General features: G+C 35.2%; 1 pseudogene; it reads right to left on the bottom strand.

The window, feature by feature from the left end:
• Window positions 1–245: 245 nt before the first annotated feature.
• Window positions 246–13,361, bottom strand: LOC116806924 (polyadenylate-binding protein-interacting protein 1-like; annotated as a pseudogene).
• Window positions 13,362–14,191: the final 830 nt, after the last annotated feature.

Raw genomic sequence — 14,191 nt, 5'->3', positions numbered from 1 at the left:
ATTTTATTGCAGCCAAACATTTTTCATATACCTGTCCATAAAATAAATTGTGATATATACACAACACTAAGTTACAGAGCATAAGTTTACAACTTTTGGAAGATTCTGTTTAACAAAATGGAAATTGAGTAACTTGAGTACTTGGAGAAAGTGAACTTCCTTATTTTGGTACCAGTGTTTTTTGCCTCCCTGTACTCTAACCAGACCTAAACTGGTTTAATAAACTAATGTTATTGTGTAACATCTCACTGTTTTCTCTTATGTTCTGATTCTAGACAGGATTTTTCATATGCTTCTTCAATTTCTGGATCCATCTTGTTATCAAGATCATTAAAATACCTAAAAAAACAAAACCAAAACCCCTCACCAAAACTGTTAAGTTTATGTACAGATTTTCAGAAACAGTAAATAGGTGAAATATTTACATAAACGTCAAGGATAAAACAGAGCTTATGGACCCTAGGAAAAAGCAGCATAGATATGTACAAATTACTACAGTGTTTGTCACCATTTTAGATCATCTTAGGCTGTCCACAGGTTAAAAGACAGAAATATTTCCAAGATGACAGAAAAATGCAATAATGTAATACAAGCTTTCAAAGATGTAATAACATATTTGCACATATGCATTTACAAAAAATATTGTTAGCATATTAGCAAAATTTTAGTTGGTTAACATCTCAGTTCAAATACTGTGTCAACTCTCTTGGTTGCACACTAGTCAGAAAAATATATTTATATAGAAAACCTGTATTCCTCTTTGTTGATATATGAAAGAAGGTGACCTTACTTCACTTCCTTTTTGTATCTGCATTATATTACCTTCTATTACATGTTAACCAGTCTTTTGGAAAAGATCTGGCTTATTTAGGTCACAGAAAAGACTGTATCCCATCAATGATAATCAGTATTGTGCAGAGTGGAGACTAACAGAGTTTCAAAAAAATCAAGATGGGAAGTGATAGGGATCACTTAACAGCTTTTTTTTTCCCTCACAGTTATTGAGAAGTAACTTGAGTGTTCCCTGTTTTCTCTAGGTCCAACTGGAGTTTTCATCACCATAAACTAGGACAACAGAGTTGTAGCTTGAACATGATAGTGTATATAATTCTAAAAAGCCTTAAAATAAATCAGCAGCTATTGACTCTCATAAAGGGTGCATTAGTTTCAGGTGCACAGTTTATTACCTTCTGTGCTTTAGTCCCAAACAAGGGAATCAGCATGTGCATTAAAGCAGATAACATATTTATTTTGTTTGTTCTTCCTTTCCTGTAGAAGTGTAGACTTGAGAAGAAACTCAAGAACCCTTCTCCCTGATGTCAGTCATGAGAAATAGCTGATAGCGGATCAGGATAGATTTGTCTAAGCATTTCTTAAGCCTTCATAGAAGGTTCCACAGTCACCTTGCATGAAGATTGACTCACAGTCTTTCACATGTCACTTTTCAGATTTGCTGTGTTTAACTGCTGTCTGTATTCATTTTGCATTTAAGTTGTTCTAAACACAACAGTTCACAAGGGTAGTTTTTTCCACAGTATGATCTTGTTGATTTCTGATGACATCACTAATTTATCTTCCCAAGTTCCTGTAACTCCCCTCAGCTAGTTGCCATCTAAAAGTTTTCTAATTTACTAACAAAAACAATGATCCAGACCAGCACTCTTATCACAGAAACACAACACTGAAAATGCTTTTGAGTATCAAATAATTATATAAGTCCTCCTTCAACCAGTACAGAGTTCAGAGCAATTTATTTTACTGTCTTTCTTTCACAGATTTCCTGTCAAATTCTTATAAATTGGTGTCAGAAGGTGAGACTATATTTCCCACCTACTGCTTCCCCTTTGGCCATTCATTGAGGGAATGTTACTTATCCTGAAGAGAAAACCTTAACAACCTTCTCCCTTTGAAAAACACTGAAAATTTTGTAATTATCTCTAGCTAGAATGAATTCAGGTTGTCTCACTACCAACACCTGAAGGTATGATGCATCATTTTGCTTGCAAATTTTTTTCTAAAATGCAGAAGAGAGTATGTTTGCACATGGGCAAAAATATATGAAGTTTAATTGCCCTACTCAGTTGGATAAATATAAAATGTTTCAAACTTGTGTGATTACAAACCAACTTACATCTGAACAAACACATAATTTCCATTGTAAAACTAAATAATAATTATTAATTTCATTTTTTACAAGATTGGATTCCTAAATTTCCAGTAAAAAAAAAACCCAAAACCACCCCACAACAACTATCACTCAAAAAGAAAACATACTGATCTCCAGGTCCTGATAAAGCCTCACCATTTTCCTCATAATCTGGAAACAAATCCTCTCTTTCATGCAGTTCTTGGTATTTTTCTTGGTAATCTGCCATAGTAAAAATTAGACCCAGTAATATATTAGTCCTCTAAATTAATGTACATCTATACAGTTTGAAAATAGCCTATTTAATGAAACCATAAATGGCATGAAACATTATCGAAAAAACTCCCACTACAGTGTTTTCTCAGGACATCAAACTCCAAGAATGATACCTACCTTCCAAAAGAAACAGAGGTAGTCACAGTTGTCTTTACCTCAAATGATGTTGTGCCATGTTGTGTTCAGATTATAGGAAACAAAGAAACAAATCCTTTTGCTACTAACAATGGACAAACAAAAGAGCTGTGGAAACCAAGTGCTGAGGACTATGGCATAAATTCTTCTGAACTGTATGAACTCAACTGCACATTTTCCATTTCAAACATTTACCTTCTTTTAACACGGAATAAGGCATGTGTTACACAAAGCCAGGAGTTCAGCTATAATTTTTTCTGTTAAGTTGTATGAGTTTCAAATATTTTAAGAACAACTTTTTATGTGCTTCAACAGGACATAATTGCAACTTTAAAGACTGAGAAAACAGGGAACATACCCGGATCTGCTGCAGTGAAAGGAACGCCATCAGAAGTGTAAAATGTTGGTTCATTCTAAGAATAAAGTTATACAGTAAGTTATATGAGTTCAGAGACAGATGTTTGTAGCTTTTAGCAATATGATTTATCTATGAATCAAATTAATTTTAAACTAAGGAACCGAAATACCAGTATGTTGGGGAAGATAAAATAGAAAAGCCTTATAAATATGATTGCCTGGCAAAAGATTTAGAAAATACAGAGATTGAGATGGTAACAAGTTTTGAGATACCAAACCTTAGTTACTGAACAACTAGAAAACAATAGGACAGCCAGGATGAAGCCAATCCCCCCCTTCTGGTTGAACAATGCCCTTACCTACAGATAGGTCCAAAGGTCAAATGGACTGTTCTATCTCACCCCCAATATATGGTTCATCCCACATCTGTAACCCTACCCTGAAGCATCAGGTGTCTGTGACCCCATTGGCCTAAGTCTTGTTCCAGCCCACCTTGAAGCCCCCTGATAAGGAGTCCCTGAGGAGCCAGACGCTTTCTTGGAACTTCCGCCCTCTTGGAGCTCCCCCTCTCCTGGAACATCCTCTTGGGATCCTCTTTTATCTCCCTCTACCCCTTGCCTCTCCCTTCCCCCACTCCCTAGGGCCTGCCACGTGTCACATCTGGTGACTCCAATCAGGGCCTTTCACCCTCTCTAATAAACCATATATTCTAAGAGCAGCCTTCAGAGATCTCTCGTCTCCATCCATCCAAACCGTCCTGGAGTCAAGCATCCTCGCACCAGTACATTCTTACCATAAAGTATTTAAGGTCATTTCCAGGAGTAGCTTTTGTATGTGGAGAAGTTTCATGAACTCTACCTCAGTTACTTGATCGTAGTTCCACTACTTTCAGAAGCATATGTTTCACATCTCTGAAAAAACAAAAGCAGCACAAAAGTCAGAATGATTTGTGCAAAACAATAATTGGGCTAATGGTTGGCAAATGGGGGAGGGGAAGGACTTAAACCAGACAAACAGAAAAAAAAACCAGAAAACAAACATACACAACCATCTCATTAAGTGGAACATTAATCTCCAGTAAAAGATAAAAAACAGAACAAAACCAAAACTGAAAGAACCACTCCCCCAACAATTGCTACATTAAAGTGAGCAACATATCACCTTACTTTTTGTAAATTAAAATTTTTAAGGAAATATTTTGGACATGGTCATTATTCTTGAAGATTTTTAATATGTTCTGTTTAATATAAAAGCAAAACACTGCAGAAAATTTATCTTCTCACCTGCTACATTTTGCATCCAACACAACATTTTCAATTCTCTGAATAATTTCCTCCATATCATTCTTTCCTTTTTCTTTCCAGGCATCTTCTATAACTGACCCTGTCAACTAAAGACAAGGTATTAGGTTTTTTGGGGGAATTTTTTGCCTAGTATTTTTTTTCTCTTTTAAAGTTAATTATAAAAGTTTAAGAAACTGTCAACAGAAGAGTTTCTTTAAAAATCCATAGCATTTAGATGCATTATGTGACTACCTATTGAAGGTTCCAATCTTCGACATCTTTTTGTTGAACTGATTAATGACCACATAAATATTTTATTTTAGACTACATACCGTATGGTAACTCTATGTCCAATGTTGCCTAGAATTTCACAGCCACTTCCCTCATTTCAGTCTTGAAATGTGATTTTGAAACAACCCTTCAGTGATTTAATTACAATGCAAAGCAGTCACATTACAACAAAATACATTTTTTAATATTGCAGTGATTTCTTGTAAAAAAGTGTTACATTTCATCATCTTTCTGAGATTGTATTTGATTATACTATTACTTGTGTCACATCGACACAAAAATATTACAACATTCTGAATCCTGCTGAAAGGACTAAGAGCATTTGTCAGATCTTAATTGCTTTAAATACATGCGATGAAAAAAAGAGACCATATTTTTGCAGATGATTCCACAATCTTACCTGATAAAACAATAGGCTAGTTAGCTTTAGAAAGACTTCAGTCAACATACCTAGACTCAGATATGCCACAGAATTTCACCTGGGTATGTGTAAAGAGGAGCCAAGAATTATCTGACCAAGCCAACTTGAGTTTTAATACATAAAATCTGTAAGACTGAAGCTGTTGCTGAGAGAGTGTTAGCAGCAGACAGTCTAGAACTGCTATGGATGAAAACTTTTTCTGTTAAAAACAGGTACTTAATTCATTGTCCAATAATTGTACAGGATTGTAGGAGATAAGAGTTAAACTACAAAAAATTAATTTTCCCACTATGGTCAAACTTAACAGCAGTTCCTAATCTACTCAGCATAAATACTACATGATCTAAAAATGCTTAGAAAGGTGTCTGATGATACAAAGGAATAAAACGCAAAGATAAAAGCAAGCACTTGTTTCACATTCCCAGTTTTCTGCTGCGGTGCTGCATTGATCCTAGGCAATTAGATAACAACTCTTAAGACAGTTTAATTAAAAATAAATATACCGCAAAGCAAATAGGTGAAAAGCCTGTGTCTACCACTATATTAAATGGAAAGGACAACAGGAGACATCTATTGCTTCAGTGGTGAATCCAATGTTTGATGAGGTAGCCCAGTCTAGCTACAGATACACTTCAACATTTGTAGATACTTGGAGCTTCCCTCTTCATTCAGGACTATGATCATATATTAAAAAAAAAAATTAAAAAACAACTTTTTTTCTTCTTTTAAAACTACTGTCTCACCTTCAGCAGTTTCACTGCACACATCAAATTATTATCCACAGGGTTAGAGAAGAGCATAGTTAGTAATTCCCGAAGGCCTTCTTGAAGAATTTCTGCTCGTGTGACCTGTCCCTTTGTTCCTTTAATCTGCAAAATATATTTTAAAAAACCAAAACCCAACTACATTTAAAATACTTAAGTTTTAGAAATTAATTTAGTCACATTTTCTCTCTCGGATGCTGTATGATTTGGTTTGTGATTAACATAGTTGAGCTCTTCAGTTGAAAGAACATGTCAAATACCGTAACTATTTCTAGAATTTAAAGTAGTATCCTTGCAATTCTGACATATACATAACATGCTTGCCTAGCATTTTTTCTTTGCTAATAAATTGCTAAGAAAAGCTGCAAAATGCCTGGCAAGGGATCCACATCATCCCAAATTCTCAGAATCCCATGCTCTTTTCCCATCCTACCTTATGCATTCTCTGCATCTGTAGAGTACCTTACTTCTAGAAGGCATTCTTTATATATTTAGAAATTAGAAAAAAATGCTTTTAAAATAAATGGTACTCCAAACTGGGCAACTTCCCCTTCCCCAAATCATTTGGAAAGCTTCCTTTTTACTTCTAGTAAGTGAAAATTAGATTTCAAGGCCCACTTATGAATAAAAATGGAAGTGTCATGGTTTTCTTTCCTCGTGCCAGGAGAACATTTTAGTAGTGTTTTCTTAAATCAAACCTTTGAAATAATTCAGTGAAAACTATATTTTAAGGACACTACAGTAGTCAGTGAACTCACTGAACTCACGGGTACAAGAGTCAAAGAACTTTTATGTGTACATACATTTATTTGTACATATCAAAACCAAAAAATCTGATCTAAATACAAAATTTCATGCTTCATGCATAAGCCAAGGACTCAACCTTCAGAAGAAATATCTTTCAAGGTCTGCATTTTTATTGTTCATTTTGAAGATTCCCATGCCTTCCTCAAGCATTTGATAATAGCTCCTATTAGTGGCTGAATACTGAATTACATGGGTTATTGATACCTATCTGCTTCTGCTAGGTTGTAACATTTTCTATGTTATTTAAGTCTAGTAATCTGGAGAGTTTACCAGACAAAAACAAATACCAGAAGGTTCATTCCAAAGGTGGTTGATGGCTGGTTCTTTTTAGGTATTCTTGCATCGTCTTTTTAATCTTTATATATTTCTCTTCTGATGATCTTGTCCTTTTCATTTATCTGTTTCTTGGACACACATTATAATTAAACTGTTCTTAAATTCTTTTACTTTATTCCCTTTTCCCTTTAAAAAAACAAACTCAAAAAACTCACACCGTAAATTATATTCCATTTTGGTGTTTTCTTAAACACAACAAAAATTAATGAATATGAATGACATACAACTTTTTTCTTACCTCTAGGTTAAGGTAAAGTTCAGCTAAGAACAGCACAAAGGAATGAAATTGTTTTCGAGCAGTCTCATCTCCTTTGGCAGCTTCATCTCTGTTTTCATACTCTGTTCGGCACCTGAAAACATTAAAGCAAAAATCTATAGACAACCCAACACATGCAACATGCTACTTATTTAATAGGATGCTAAGAACTTATTCACTGCATTAGAACTATTAAATGCTGAATAGTAGGAAGCTTGATTTGTGAAGGAAGTGAGAGGACTTCACAAAGAATGCAGATTTTTGTTCTTCTAGGTGAGCACTGAGGTATCTGAGAAAGCAAAATGAAATAGGGCAAATTGCAACATGTAAAAATTAAAGGACAGTTAAACAGTTTATATATTAGAATATGGGTCCAGGAAGTTGAACATGGGCAGACAAACATCAACAGAAATAAAATAGGTGTACTCTGAAAGATGTTTTCCCCCCTTCAAGGTGATGCCCACATTGTTTTAGATGCCTTTACATTTATTTGATAAATTCTTTATCCTACCATTTTAAGTAACAGAAGAAAAATTTAGATATAAATGCAAACCGTGAGGATTAAGGTAACATCAGAGTGAGGTAATTTTTTAGTACTCAACAACTGTGTTCTTTTAAGTTTATCATGCATTTACTCCTAAACATAGGTGGACTAAGTGAAACTTTTAAAGTAAGAATCAAGTCTGGAGCTCAGGAAGACAAAAGTCCTTAAAGAAAAAGACTAATTTCTAAAGAATTCTGAATTATTAAAGTCTACTATTCCTTTAAGTGTCATATAGTAAGATTTAAAAAGAAATACATCCATTTAAAAAATGTTGCATTTTTGTCAACTGTGAAGTCTAATAATTATTAAACCTTAATCCCCCAAATTCTGTAGTAAGTGAAAATTGAAGAAATTTATCCTTCATGATTTTATGCATCATAGGTGTAAAGTCAGTGAGCAAACCAACAAACTTTTCACAGCAACTCCAGCCAGAAAAGTAATTACAGAAAAAACACAATGAAATAAGCCATGGCACAAGTCAAAGGACAAAGACAGTACATATACATACATTTAGTATACATTTAAAGTTGACTACCTTTTGAATTTACCCTATAACTTGGTATCAGTACAATATACTCAAAGGAGCCTACAGAACTTGGAGTCCTATTTTCATATTAAAAATATATGTGTTAGATATCTAATATGTACCTCTTCTTTAATAATTCTCAATCTAAATTCCTATTTTAAATATGCACACTATGTTGAGTTACATACAGAAAAGGAAGACAACTTGAGAAAGCAACAGGCTTAAAATGACACACTGATACTGACCTTTGAAGTAACAACTGCCGAAAGCTCACACTTTGTGTACTAATGGTTAGATGATGAGATAGATAGTTACATAATCGTGCTCCTGTCGAGAGTTTAGCTAAAGAATAGCTGCGCAGCAAGGGACACGAAAAAGTTAAGTTGATAAGAGTGTGAGAATACGTGACTTGTAGCATGAAAACTATGCCCTTGAGAAACAGATGTCTCCTAACAACCTTGAGAGACAGACATCTCCTAACAACCTTGAGCATACAGGTGTCTCGTTAAAAATGAAATATTGCTTAGTATGCAGAAAAGTAATCAAGTATAAAGAAACAGTAACTGCAAGGCTTATCGCAAAGAGATATATGTGTTAATAGAAAGGTAACCAATCCTGAGCTTCACTTTTACAATATGTATGAACTAATTAGTGCTTGTATAAAGAAACTGTAATCGACTCCAATAAACTGAAAACTTGTTGACCATGATACCATGAGACTCGTTTTCCCGCGACAATCTCACCAACATGCTCCCATGTAGGAAAAATTTGGGACAGATGTGGCCTTCCAAAATAAAAGTGGAAAAATAAATTATTCATAGCAGTCATTATTAGGTTATCAGGAAATATCTTTAAGAGATTTTTGAAAATCTGTCTTTAACAACAGTTGACTAGACAATTGCAGAGCAGAATATTAATGATTGCTATTTCTCATGTTAATTTTTCTCTCATAAACACTTTGCTATATGCATTTCAGCACTTTGAAGTTCACTATATTGATTTTGTGGCTTTAAGAAAATAACCAGCATTGTGCCATTTGTTCTCAATTCTACTTCTCCATTGTGACCTACACGAAAGAGTATCTGAAAGTCACTTTCAAACTGTTAATAAAAAAAACACAACCAAAAACCAAAACAAACCCAAGAATAGACAACAAGACTTTTTTAAAGGACCAAACAGTGTGTTAAAATAAATATATCACCTTAATTCAGTCTAAGAGCTATTTATCCCAGATTTTTATTTTTGGCAATAACGAACACTCAGGGAAAGAGTACAAGAACATGGTAAGTAAAGATAAATACTTTCTCCTGTACATGTTCCAGCAAACTGCAGAATAGTAAATTTCTGATTCAGATATTAAAACTGTATCATTACAGTTAATAGTTCTTGATAAGTCCTTTTTTGGAAAACAAGTTGTGTTACTTTGAATATTTATACTTTTATAATCTAAAACCAGGTGGTGGCAACGAAATTCCACAACATAAGTTATACACTGTCTGAAAAATATTTTGCTTTTAAACTGATACTTGAAAATTCCAAGAGGTGGTAAAAGTAATTTGGAATCCATTAGTGTTTACATTCAACCTCTCTTAGAACTTAAAGTAGAACATTCCCTTATTTTGGCAATTTATTACTGCTCATTTGTTTTGAGCTCTCTTCTAACAAGACTTGAATTTGATATCATTTCTCAGATATGGCTTCAGTGAAAAGAGGCTCTGGTCTAAGTAATTTGATGAGTTCTGCCAAAAAAAAAAACCAAACATGGATACTAAGTATTCACTAAATGTTTCCTTTGGCTTTATAATCTTCGAACATTCCTTTTAGATCTATCAGTGCTATAAATGTATTTGCATGCTTCTGCTTCTAACATGTTTGAAAAAGCATCTTGCCATTATCATGTCAATGTATTATAGCTACTTACCTTCTACAGCAGAGGAAAATATGCACTAAGCATAACTGTACTATGTGCATTACACTGCTGGAAAGAACTGACATATCTTTGAAAGATACAACAAATTTAAGTAATTAAGAAAGTCAAATCAACTTTAGCTTCCAGTAAGAGGCATATGAAATAGCTAACGAGCTTTTTGGTGCTTTACGTCAATCAGTTGCTTGGACTTGAAGAGGTGGCCCCCTTTTTATAAGGCAAAATATGTCACTTAAATTACACTTCTCTTTCCTAAGGGAAAAAAAAACAAAACAAAACAAAACAAAAAACAACCCAAAACCAACCTCAACCAAAAAAAAAAAAAGCCACAAACAAACAAAAACCCCCAAAACCACAATAAAAAACACAAAACAAATCAATAAAATCCCACCAAAACAAACCACCACACAGTCAAAACCGAAAACTACTTCAAACATCATCTGTCTTTTTATAAACCATTAGCTTCCCAATCAGTTGGTCTGTATTTGTGGTTGCATCAAATACTGAAACAATGCCATTTGGGGTATTCTGACCTGGCTTAGCACACAGAGACAAAACAAAAAAATAAATCTCATATCTTACTAACCACTCATTATAGTACAATAATGTCTTTCCTGAATTATTGTTGCTTTGTAATCCCAGTTTATCTCCAACTCCAAAAAAAGTCAAATTCTAAGCATGAAGGCTAGCCTACCAATACATATCTTGAGAAATTTTACTTGCTGTAACAGCAACAGTACACCATACTAACTGTACAATAGTCAAGACTTCTTAAGCTATTAAGTCAGAGTGTTCAACTTTTGGAAAACAACCTAACTGGTGCTTCACTCTGTCAAGACATAAATGGATTAAGTCTTACAGACAGGCTAAGATACCTGATGCCCAGATGAAGGGAAGATTGTACAGGATTTTGGTTTCTTTTATTTTAGCCTTTTTTCCTTCACAAACAATCTGTAGATCTGCTCAAACATCACTGATGCAGATGCTTATGAACACACTTCAGCATATTTAAATGAAGTTTTGAGATAAACCAGGACAAGTAAAAACAAATACTTGAGCAGAGGCTCATGACAGAAGAATAAGCATAGTTGACTCACACTCAAACATTGTCATATCCTGACATACAATGAAGCTGAAATTGTGTGCTTTTGGATACTAGGACAGCATTTTGCACTGAGCTAAGTTTTATTTTTCAGAAAAACTGTTATCTTTCAGACTGATAACACTCAATACTTCTCAGTTAAGGAAGTCACATCTAACCCTAACTTGTTTTAAATAGGGGGAGAGAAAAAGAGGCAACATTAAAATACTTATCTTAAACAAGAGTCAATTTATTAAACATCTATGAAGTTTCTTCAAATAAAGTTATATGGAAAATTTTAATATTTTATTAACTTTTCTCCATGTGTCCAAATAAAGGATGAAAAAATTATGCTGCCAAACACAGCACAAATAATCTTAATGTATAACTAAACTGTTCTTAATTAAATGTGTATCAATTCTGTATTATAGTAAGAAACTTAAGACTCTACAGTTCTTAAGACTCTACACAATACATCATAATCACGTAGGTTCTACATACCCCAGATTATTTCACAGTAAAAATTCTGCAAGTATCTGCACTTAAAAGGTGCATAAAGTTTACATTCTTCAATGTAGAATTTGCAAGCAACTCACGATAATGGGAGATACCTAATGTAATAAATAGCAAGCAGAAGTGTGACTTCATTTGCTGCAGTAAGCCCAGAAGATGGTAGCATCAGCTCATTTGCTAAACAACACAGATTAAGCTGGTTTTTACAATAGCTCCCCCAATTAGTACAGAATTCAGCTCAAGGTCTCTTTCCTCGTTTCCATGACCATCAATGGGACTAGACTGAGGTACCAGCAGACTAGCTTTCCTTTTTTCTAATTATGATGTTCTGAAATAGTTATAATGCCAAATGAAGAACAAAGCCTGTCAGTAAAAAAAGAGCATTTCCCAAAGTAGGTATCATTTTTTTAAAATACAAAAGAACAAAAAATATCTATTATGAAGAAGATTTTTGTAGGATAGAATAAAAATGTACAACTGACAGTCCCTGCTATGTAAATCCAGCAATTCAAATATAACTTCTTTAATGAACTGCTGTAATTTCAACTCTAGTATGTGATCTGAGAGATTCAAATACACAACAAAGGAATCAGAGTAAATTAGGGAAATTTATAAATCAGCCAAATATATCTCACTTGAGCTATCATTACAGTTTATTGAGAAAAATCTTTCCCTATATATTTCAGTCTAAAAAGAAAAATTCAAACCACTAAAATACTATGTAGGCACAATGATATAACAAATAATACTAGCATGCATATCTTGCACACTAGGTAACAGAGGCATAACATCCATGTTAAGACAGAATACACAGGCTACCTGTTGATATATGAGTTCAACAAGTTCTTGCAAAGTTTCATCCACAGTGACCCAGACATTCACTGTTTCAGCAAAGTGCTCTATTTCAGTTTCAAAACAACCTGCTTGCTCGGCGAGATGATTTAGAAAGTCTTGTACATATTCTGCCAAAGCCAGATAGCCATCATATTCATCTTCAAAGGAAGAATCCTATAGCAGTAAAAAAAAATACCAGCTATTTAAAATAAACCTTAAATAGTCACACTTACTATCTCCAGAAGTAACCAGAGCCCTTAGTCTTGAGTAACTTCTGATGCTCTGCATACTTGATAGTGATCTTTATTACACATTTCACTTAAACACTTTTAGCAAATATAGACCTCTGCACCAAAAAGCTCTAGTAGTCAAGAATTCGGTAACATGTTTTTATATAGATAAAGGTCTCCCAGCAAAACACATAAAAAGACAGATTAAAAAGAAATTAGTTTGCCAAGTTGACTGTAAGATTAACTAACAAACTAACACATAAGTATACCTGCTGAGAATAAAATTACCAAACTGAGGCTCAACACCCTTTCCTGATGCACACACAAACTTTTCTACAGATATATGAACTGTAGAAGAAAAAATAATTGAAAATTGGACACAAAATATTTTGAACTTACCTAGAGTACAAAAGTGCTCCAAAATATTCAGGAGGGGGAGAAATTACAGAAATACAATACAGTGTAATGTTCCCATGTATAAAACACAGGCAGGAAATAATGCATACTTTATTAATGTTTATGCTCCTGATGATGAAACAGAAAGCCACCCTACTGGGTTTGTGTGGCCAGGTTTTGGTAGCGGGGGGAACTGCAGAGGTAGCTTCTGTGAGAAGCTGCTGGAAGCTTCCCCCATGTCTGGCGGAGCCAACGCCAACCGGCTCCAAGATGGACTTGCCACTGGCCAAGCCTGAGTCAATCAGAGATGGCAGTAATGCCTCAGGGATAACGTAGTTGATAAAAAAAAAGTTATTGCGCAGATGCAATTGGGGCCAGAGGAGAGTGAAGTGAGAATATGTGAGAGGAACAACTCTGTAGACACCAAGGCCAGTGCAGAAGGAGGGGCAGGAGGTGCTCCAGGCACTGGAGCTGAGATTCCCCTGCAGCCCATGGTGAAAACCATGGTGAAGCAGCTGTGCCCCTTCAGCCCAGGGAGGGCCACAGGGATACAGAGATCCACCTGCAGCTTCTGAAAGAGCCCATGCTGGAGCAGGGGGATGCCTGAGAGGAGACTGTGACCCCATGAGATGCCTGTGCTGGAGCAGGGTCCTGGCAGGGACCTAGAGACCCGTGGAGAGAGGAGTCCACACCGGAGCAGGTTTCCTGGTAGGACTTGTGACCCTGTGGGGGAGCCATGCTGGAGCAGGCTGTGCCTGAAGGACTGACCCTGTGTAAGAGTGACCCACGGTGGAGCAGTCTGGGGAGAGCTGTTGCCTATGGGTGGACTCACACTGGAGAAGTTCATGGAGAACTGTCTCCCATGGGAGGGACTCCATGCTGGAGCAATGTCGGAACTCAAAATGTCCCTCAGACATTTTTAGAGGTTCCAGGCCTTGGTCAGAAGCATTTTAGACCCTGGCAAACAGCAGAAAACAGCTGTGATTTTGAGTTTGAACCATGGAATGAATTACCAACTTTAAAGGTGGAACAAGCAGTCACAGAGGGTTAGATGATATGGTAAAAGTA

This window comes from Taeniopygia guttata, chromosome W (genome assembly GCF_048771995.1).
Source record: "Taeniopygia guttata chromosome W, bTaeGut7.mat, whole genome shotgun sequence".
Taxonomy (NCBI): Eukaryota; Metazoa; Chordata; class Aves; order Passeriformes; family Estrildidae; genus Taeniopygia; species Taeniopygia guttata.
Note: the sequence above shows the minus strand (reverse complement) of the source record. Positions and strands in the feature narration are given on the sequence as shown.